The 10,353-nt window shown below is 40.8% G+C and overlaps 1 protein-coding gene across 1 annotated transcript in view; it reads left to right on the top strand.

Annotated features, from left to right (window-relative positions):
* Positions 1 to 10,353, top strand: part of jade2 (jade family PHD finger 2) — a 201,167-nt gene that overhangs the window by 60,039 nt on the left and 130,775 nt on the right.

A 10,353-nucleotide genomic window follows, 5' to 3' on the forward strand; every position in this document is an offset into this window, starting at 1 on the left:
AGCTTGTTGTAGCTCTCTAGTACTGCAGCTGCTTCACATACCCATGTGGTTTGTTTGGCGTTCTAGGAACTAATGAAAATGCTCAGACTGCCTAGTAATGCCTGTTAAACAGACATGTCATACTGAGAGGCCACACACATGCACAAACACACGTATTCTCTATGGGAGACAAATCATCAAGTCATGTGAGATCTGGTAAAATGTTCTGTATCCAGTAATTATTTTTTTTTAACCCTGATTTAGGAAAAGCAGATGTGTAGGTACAGTAGATTCATTCTCAACAAAAAAGACTTAAGTAAAAAAAAATTAATTTCTTAAACAAAGATTTCATCGCAAGTGACATTTGGCTGCATGTGAAACAGCCAAACACACAGTAATACTCTAGTAAATCTCTTTTAATGTGTCAGAGTTAAAATCATATTCATACTCTTGACTGGAGTTCAAAGCCTTTCCTTCACTTGTTCATGTTTTTAGAGCCAATTTGTGCTTTTTGTCCCTTTTTCCAAATCAATCCAAGAATCAGAGTCACTGTGTTGCAGCAAGTTATACATATATTAAATATGTGAAATACAATTTAAAATGAGCTAATTAGATGTTTGAGAGTCATCAAAAGTGTCTGGTTGGTGATTGTTTCATGCACAAGTTACTAACCATCACATTAAATAACGCTTCGTAATACAACATTTATCAAATCTTATGCTGCCAAATGAAGTTGCTTGGGTAATGAAGAAACTAAGGGACCTGAAATTCAACTTTGACTTGACAAAAAGTTCACAGTTTTTAACAAATAAAGTGCAGTTTACAAAGACAGAACAGAGAATGGCTTTCTTCCAGTCTTAATGATGGCAGAAGAAAAAAGTAATACATATTATAGATGAAAATCAAAATACACAAGAACTCTGTATCATCTCTGATATATGTGTCTCCCTTTCTGTTTACATTGTCTAATAGGTTAATATCTCAGCAGATACACATGTGTCACACACACACACACACACACACACACACACACACACACACACACACACACACACACACACACACACACACACACACACACACACACACACACACACACACACACACACACACACACACACACACACACACACACACACACACACACACACACACACACACAAACATTATGGAGCTAACAGATTGAAGAGAGCCTGAAGGCAGGGAGATAGATGAGCAGATAGGGAGAGAAAGAGCAATGGCAGAGATAGATAAGGATAGATAGATGAATGGGGGCTAATATATTATCTTACATGCGATAGGGTGATGAAGTGATTTACAGTGATGTTGAAATGGAGTGATGATGGATAGATGGCGAGATAGAGGACAAGAGGGGTGAGTCTAAGTGTGACTGAGCTGATGGTCTCTGTCAATGTCCCTGACAACGATTTGTTCCTCTTTTTCCTGTCGTGTGTCATCTGAAAGCCATGCTTCTCCTTCCACTCACTCTCTCCTTTTGATATGTTTGGGCTAAAATCACCAGCAATTTTTGAGACTTCCTTGGTTGTACCCGTACAATCTCCTGTGGTTGGGGATTATTCATAGGAAACCTTATTCCAATGCTTAACATGGATGAAGATTGTCATACTGATATTCTGTACACACTGTGAAGACCACTGAGACAAATAAACATATATAAATAAACATTGATTGATTGATTGATGAAGATTGAATGAAAATATCACAAAACTGCCATAAAAAGGTCACATTTCAAATTAATTGCGTTGGAGAGCAGGGTAACAAAAACAGCTGCTGCTGAGCATGACAGTAAGGATGTTTTGCAGAGGAACAAAATATAAAAGTTACGTTACAAGTCCAAAGCATTCTGCTCAGAACTGCTGTCTCTCAAGGCCTAGGGCTCCATGGATATAATATTGCACAGTTTTGATCCATTGTGTTATAACAGGATGTTCAGATATCCGGTACAAAACTACACATGGTATGGCGGGACAGAAGAAGTGAGGCAAGACTTTCAGTGCAGTGTGATGGCATAAAATCAGAGCAGTGTGCAGAGGCCATGGCGGTGCCACAAGGTTGAACTTGGACAGGGTTGGGCTCACTCTATCCATTTAAAAAAAAAAAAAACAAGGGCTCTCATTGGTGCAAAGCTTTTGTGAGGATGTTGAAACAGCTCTCACATGTGTTAATATAAGCAGCCCTGTTAGCCTCTTAGCATAACTTAGCACAAATACTGGAAACAGTGGAAAGAGCTAGCCTTGATCTGTTAAATCGTAACTACATCGGCTAACTAGCACCTCTAAAACCCTGGAAATCAATGTTTTGTATCAAGTTATAATAAAAAGTAATGATGCTGATTTCATTTCTAAATGTTGCTTATACTGACATATTTTGTAAACCAAAAAATGCGGGTAAAATTAGGAGTTTTACCTATTTTTGTACTGCTTCAACCCTCCTATCGTGTTTCCTTTATTGTTCCTCTCTTGTCTATGTCTTCCACTCTACATGTCTTTCTTTCCCTGCCTCCCTTCCTTAAACTCCCACCTTTTCCTCTTACTTTTGCTCTAGTTGAGCCAGAGGCGTAGACACATTTTTCTTTTTTCTACTTTTTCTTTTTTTATGAATAATGACATCATCTCCAAAAATTGTTGGAGAGGAAAAGGGCTGCAGGCCCTGTCTGGTTTTGACAACACTCCTCTTTAACATTTCTCTCTCTTTCTTTGGACCAATTTGGCTACTGCGGTATGATTTGCGGTAAACTGTAAGGCGGATGGTGAAGAGGTCATGATGATTTGATGTTTTTTTTTTTGCCTCTTCTTATCAAAACACTGCAAGAGAGACACACTCTCCTCCTCTCTCTGTCTCCCGTTGCTTATCCACTTTCTTTCACCTACACTCCTCTGTCTCTTTTTCCTCTCATGTTTCTCTCTTTCTCCACTTGCTGCCCTTCCTCTTGCCTGTCCCCTTCTTTGGCCGTCCCTGTTATTTAATTACTCACTCCCCCTCTTGTTCCTTTCTCTCTCTCTCTCTCTCTCCATCATTTTCTCGGGCTGAGTGGAAGTAATTAGCAGTTGCATAACACGCTATGTGCAGACAGAGAATGGGTCTTTGGCAGACTCGACAGCCTCGGTCCCCAATGACAACACAGAGCCGGAGAGGGAAATAATCACACATACACATAAGAAGATCTGCACAAAATGAAAAAAAATTAGATATAGGTTATTATATTTATTGCTTCACTTTTCCCTCTTGCACTGGTGGCCGAGTGAGTGAATGTGAACCCGTTGATTGTGGTTTGGCTGAACACGTTGGTCTTCTGAATGGCGTGCAAAGCTGCGGCCGCCAGGAGGGAACATTATTATTGATTATGCTGATTTTAATTTGTGAAATTTTAATTTCCAATGCTCGGCAGGCATGAAATGAGTCTTTTTGTATTCAAAGATATTGCCATAGGTGGTTGTCAAACGTCAAGAATCCATGGAATTCATGACATTTTAAGCTTAATCTCAGTTGAGATTGCAGGATTTTATTGCTCCACCTCTTACTTCTCTTTTTAACCTCTCCCTCAGCACAAATACAATTCCAAAAGTATGGAAGTCTGCTTATGTCTTGCCTTTACTGAAAGGAGGGGAGGCAACTATTTTAAATAACTATAGGCCAATCTCTAAATTGTCAGTTCTGGCTAAGGTTCTTGAACGCCTAGTGAGTGAACAGGTAAAGGAGTTTTTATGTACAAATGACATCCTGTCTAAACATCAGTCAGGATTCAGAAAGAAACACAGCACCATCACTGCCACAATGAAAGTGGTGAATGATATTACTAGTATTTTAGATAATAAGCAGAGTTGTGCAGCTCTGTTTATTGACCTTTCCAAAGTGTTTGACACCGTTGATCATCTCATCTTAAAGCAGAGGCTACTCAGTATTGGCCTATCCAGCCTTGCAGTGGGGTGGTTTGTGAACTACCTCTCTGAAAGGTCCCAATGTGTTCATTTTGATGGACTGTCTTCTGAGTGGTTAAACATCACTAATGGTGTACCACAAGGTTCTGTTTTAGGACCACTTTTATTCTCCATATATATTAACAGCGTAGGTGATAATGTGGATGAAGCTACTTTACATTTTTATGCGGATGATACTGTGATGTATTGTGCAGGTTCCTCCATTAAAGAGGCTGTTGTTAAATTACAGGCTGTTTTTAACACTATTCAGACTCAGTTCTCTGAATTAAAGCTTCTTTTAAATGTTGATAAAACCAAGGTAATGCTCTTTTCAAAAGCCAAAAAGACACCAGAGCCTGTTTTAGATATTGTAACTACGCAAGGAACAAAACTTGAAGTTGTTGCCTGTTACAAATACCTTGGTATCTGGCTTGATGATTGTCTCTCTTTTAAACTTCATGTCAATAACCTGCTAAAAAAACTGAGGGTTAGGCTAGGGTTCTTTTTCAGAAACAAGTCCTGTTTCTCGCTTGAGGCCAGGAAAAGGCTAGTAACTGTGACCTTTTTACCTGTGCTGGACTATGGGGATCTGGTCTATATGAATGCACCTGCCAATTGCCTGGTCAAGTTAGATGCTGCGTATCACAGTGCACTGAGATTTGTGACAAACTGTAAAGCATTAACCCATCACTGTACCCTGTATGCAAGGGCTGGTTTGCTTTCACTAACTGTACGGAGGCTCAGTCACTGGTACTTTTTTATATACAAAGCCATGCTAGGGAAACTTCCATCTTATATCTGCTCCCTGATCTCACGGAGAATTGTAAGTGGCTACTGCCTGAGATCGAATGCTGTGGTTTTATTAAATGTGCCAACTACTAGGACTGTCTTAGGGAAGACAGCTTTTAGATGCGCAGCTCCTCAGTCTTGGAATAGTCTGCAAATTAAATGGAAACTGAACAATCTGGTGCCACTAAATGTTTTTAAAGCTCGGTTGGATGCTACTCAATCAGAAGCTATTGGTACCTGTTTATGTGGATAATTATGTAAATGATGCTGGATGATGTCCTTTTGTTGTTCTGTTTATGCTTTTATGTTTCATATGGAACTACTTGAACAGGTCTCCCTTGGAAAAGAGATCAATGATCTCAATGGGATTCATCTGTATAAATAAAGGTTTGAAATGAAATGAAATGAGGAGAACAATTTACACCATTTTCTACCCAGTGGTGGAATATCAGTAGGTTAGGTTTCGGTCAGGTGTAATCATATGCAAAAGTTGGATTAGGCAGGCATGGATGATATGTAAAAACTTTGGTCAACAAGCTGCCCACAGGGGATGTAAGGTATGAACGCTGAGAGGAAGCAGATAGTGTCGCTTAAAATGGCAACAAGGCCTTTGAGAATCGGAAGGATCGCTTTCTGTTTAATTCCTCCTCTTGATTAAGCAAAAGGCTTGGGTTTGGCTTGGTTGTCATTCTCTCAATAATCGGTCAAGAAACCGGTATTAAATCAAACACAGGGTCTGTGCGAAGCTGACAATTGAGCGGCCCGACCAAGCAAGGAGGCAGAGGCAGAACGTCCAAAAATATAACCCGGTGTGGGCATTTATTAAATTCGAGCACAGGACACAGCCTCAATCTGGCTGTTCCCGTGAGCACAGTCACCAGCCACAAGGATCTCACACACACCCTCCAAACAGAAAAACCCCAGAGCCTAAATGCACACAGACCAATCAACCCAACAGGACACAGGTGAGGGGGGAGGAGACAACACAGGGCACCAGGTGCACACAATCAACAGTAACAGACATGGGGAAAGGCGAACACTTTTCAAAACAAAACCAGCAAACAGAGACAGACAAACTAAAACAGACAGATGCACAAACTACATGCACTTCGCCACCAACAAAGCTACACAATCCAAGCCCCAGAGATCACCTCCGTTACAGTCTGGTTTATATCTCAACAATTTGGCAAGATATTTTTGAAGATATCGCCAGCAGACATGTTACGTTTTTCAAGAAAAGCAAGCAAAATATAGAAACTCCCCCAAACAGGCAATTTTATCCCATTAGCCTGCATGTTTTATGAAAGTCTGACAGCTTCCTGAACACATCATAACATCACAGTAGTGTCAGTTGAAACGTTGTACTGCTGAAAAAACATTTGGTAATTTGTAGAGATTTTTTCTAGGTCTAATATTGTAGGTGATTCAGACTGAATCACCTTGGTCTTTCCCCAGTACACCTGATTGAACTGGGATTGGCCTTTTAGAGAGTGGGGAAGAACATATGGCACGGTTTCCTTTCAGATGCGGGTACAGAAAGGAAGTACCGGCAAACATCATTTGAATAGATTGAATACCTGTACAACATCTTACAGCAAGTAAAGCCATGAGTTGTTATTCAGTATACAGGCTATTTCTCTTCATATATATTGAAAAGCATCCGTTTGAACATGCGTGCACACACTCAAACACACACACAAACAGTGTAGCAGTGGGTCAGAAGGCTAATCGGCTGCTAATGACTCGGTGACTGTCTGTTCAAACACACACACTGGATTGAAGAGAGCCTGAGGGCAGAAAGATAGATGGAGAGAAGGACAAATAGATGGATAGTGAAGATAGAGGGCAGTCTAAATGTCACATGATGTAAAGCTGTAGCTATATTTAAGCTAAGAAAGTACCTTGACATTCAGCCATAGTTTATTTTTGTTCTGCCAAGGCTCTTGTTGTATTTAATAATGTGTACCATCAAGTCTCAAAGTCTGCTTTACACTGCATTTCAACATTCAATTCAACTCCATTTCACAATCTATGTGCGCAAGACTGTTTAAAAGACACGTAAAAAGGTATATTCCTTCTCTGTATTGCACATTTTCCTTTGTTCTTTTAAGAAATATGTAACTTTATTCAGGAGTCAAGAAGACATTCAATAAATAATGACATTTATTTCTCCTCAATTTATCTGAAACCAACCAACTGAAGGTTGTGACAGGAGCACTGATGCAAGTGCATAAAGGACAAAGTAAAAACACTATAGGAAAGCAGCGGGTAAAAGAGTGATGGTTAGATGTCTAAAAAACCCTTGAGGGATTTGAATTGCCTTGCCCAGCTGCAGCCCTGTCCATTAATAAGTCACTGTGTGCGTGTGTCACTTTTATGTGCATGTATTTTAAGTACTCGCATTTCGTCTACGTTTGTCGGCTTGTATTTATCAGTACTTTCACAACAACATCTGGAAATTCCCGTAAGATGAATGTGTTCTTTCCAAAACAGCTCTTTATCAGATGATGAAATGACTAAGAGCAGCCTCATCATGTACAGGGTCAGAGAGTGCACTTACAACTAATGAGTTCCACACACACTGCTGATGTTTGTTGTCTTTTGTATTGGAGCTCTTATTGAATGTTGTAAAGGACTAAGGCGCTGGTTTGTGTTCAACCTGTTGCTCTGGGATGTTTTACTTTATCTGGAAGACATTCAACTCCGGAGATATGTGAAGGGACAGATGGATTTGATGAATTAAATACTTTTCTGTACAATATATAATGATTTACTACCTGCCTGAAGGCACTTCCATACATCCTACTTAATGTAAACTCAGACTTGTCTGGAAGAGTTAGTGATTTGAAACAAATGCATGTCTAAAATCTCAAACAAAGGTTATAATTGTTTAGTTTGCCCCACTAGCTACAGACAGGGGTATTCTTAAGCAAGATCTCTATTTGGTAATGCTATTTGTGAGGGGGGGGGGGAATACAATCTGGTTGAGTTTCAGACTGCTTTCCATGATTACTTACTAAATAGCGGACTGAGTGATGGGATACTTACTGGATTGATGACTTCATAAGTACCAACTAGACTTCTTGATTATGTGACTAGCAGCAGGGTCTACATCTAAGGTTTTCTAAACAGAGATGGATTAATCCATATCTCATGACTTACTGACCTGTTGATGGACAGTCTATTACGGAAACAAATGTACCCATTAACTCATCACTACATTGCTAGGAAGGTTCATCAAGTATGTTTTGACCACAGAGTGATTTAACCGAAAGTTGCTTTTGGCTGCATGTGCGAGTGAATATGAGAACTTTATTTCTTAAAGTATGGTCTAAGGGGCCAAATTGGACTCTTGTGCCTGAATCTGGTAGTTTCCTACATGACAAAAATATGTTATAGTGAGAAAATGCTTATGATCTCCTTCCTTGGTAAGGGGCTTGATACACTTCCCGTAGAGGCTTGAGGGGAACCATAGTGGCAAATAAATCAACATAATAATATATGCTCATGTCTGTGTGAGTTCATTGAGTCACTGGGTACATATTTCACCCACAGTTAATGGAGACAACTGAACCATGCATGGTTGATTGAGTCATTGACTGGCAGTGTATCTGACCAGTTTGCTGGCTGACCGGTATATTGACTGGTTGGATAAATGGCTGCCAATTGGCTGACAATCTGACAACTCTTCTCTTGCAGTTGTCTCTTTTAATTAATGGAACTGCTTTGCCACTTGGCTGACTTGTTGCTTCCCTGGTGGATTTATTTGTTTCTTGACTTGATGAAAAACATTGTTGAGGTATTCTCCCTGTCTAGTATTTGCCATTAATCTTGTTGTGCTTCTTCAGCTCTTGACTAGTTCAGTGGGTCTCTCACTTACCACATTTCAGTCTCATTGCCTGACAGGTCAACCGACCACAGTGACCACTTAACTGGGTGACTTGCTTGTCGACTGCCTGGCAGAACAGCCATTTCCTTGACTGAATGAATGGATGACTGGAAGGTCAATGAGTGGTTGAATGAAGATATTAAATAAATTCCCTACCCTCTCATCACCACAGTATGTGGCGGGGTCCCGGGGAGGTTTATTAATCACATAAAAGACAAGCTCCCTTGTTTGCTGACTGACATTGGCAGTCTGAGGGAACTTATTGAACTAATGGCCATTATCCAAGAATGAGAATGACTGCTGGAGTGGTCCATCTTTATCCAAATATTTGGGCCAGCTGCCTGACTTTATTGACTGACTGGCTGGCTTACTGACTAGCTGGCTGACCTCAGTAACATTTTCAGAGAAGTCAGAACTGGCAGGCTGACTCTACGACCGCAGTGACTGTGTGTTGGCCAGAACTGAGCCGTTTTCTGGTTCCAGCAAGTGAGTCAGGATTCAGCTAAACCCATTCACCTCTGGAGGCCTGCGGGCAAAGACTGGTTTCAGCTTGGGGACTGGAACCTGGGAAATTGTAAAAATGTCACCTCCAACAAAAATGTTTGATTTGCTAAATTGTGTGTGTTGGATTTGGCAAAGCAGCCTGCCAAAATTCAAATGTGTTGGCATGTGCACATATTCCCCACCCAGAGATTCAATTGAGTTATAACCTTTATTTAACCAGAGTGCTGCTGTTATTAGTTGCATTGACAAAAAAGTAATTTGGAGGCTGGACCAAACATTGGTTGTGTACAGGGGTAGCGTTTGAAGAAGAGAACTCCAGAGTTGATTGATAAATGCAGCCTTTCTCAAATGGCATTGTATGAAAAATAGTTATGTGTGTGTTTTACTGTGTTTTTGGGTCAAATTCCTTGGATCACAACCCATCATGTGTGGCGTGTGTGGCTGGTAGTGTTTACTGCAGGCTACTCCCTGGGCTCAATGTGGTTTGGTTGTGTGTGTATTTATGCGTATATGCATGTGTCTTTGTTCCCCACATGGATTTCATGTGTCATGTGAGTTAACCCCAAGAGCCATGTGTGGGAGTCTGGATTGTGTGGGTTAAGGTGCCTGCATTTGCGGATTCATAGTTTATCTATGCGTGTTTAGTTGGTATGTGTGTGTGATACATGTGTGTGTGTGAGTTACCCCTGTGGTATTTTCTCGTAAACACTCATACATCTAACATGGGAATATCATCCACTTCTTCTCTTGCTCTGCTACACTCTCTCTCTTATTCAGACTCAAACGCACTTATTTACTCCATTTCACTCTCTTTCTTAGCACTTAGCATCATCTCTTCTCGTACAGTAGTTCCTCTGTGGTAAGGCAGATCAAAGCACTTTGTCTTCTGCACTGTGGGTTCAGCAACATCTGGAGCATGCCATCCGCCTTTTACCAATCCACCATCTGCCAGCCTCACTTCACTGGTGTGTGTGTGTGTGTGTGTGTGTGTGTGTGTGTTGTGTGTGTGTGTGTGGTGTGTGTGTGTGTGTGTGTGTGTGTGTGTGTGTGTGTGTGTGTGTGTGTGTGTGTGTGTGTGTGTGTGTGTGTGTGTGTGTGTGTGTGTGTGTGTGTGTGTGTGTGTGTGTGTTGTGTGTGTGTGTGTGTGTGTGTGTGTGTGTGTGTGTGTGTGTGTGTGTGTGTGTGTGTGTGTGTGAAAAAGGGAGAGAGTGAGACACATGAGAAGATAGTAGATAAATAGTGGAGTTCCCCCTC

This window comes from Pseudochaenichthys georgianus, chromosome 14 (genome assembly GCF_902827115.2).
Source record: "Pseudochaenichthys georgianus chromosome 14, fPseGeo1.2, whole genome shotgun sequence".
NCBI classification, from domain to species: Eukaryota; Metazoa; Chordata; class Actinopteri; order Perciformes; family Channichthyidae; genus Pseudochaenichthys; species Pseudochaenichthys georgianus.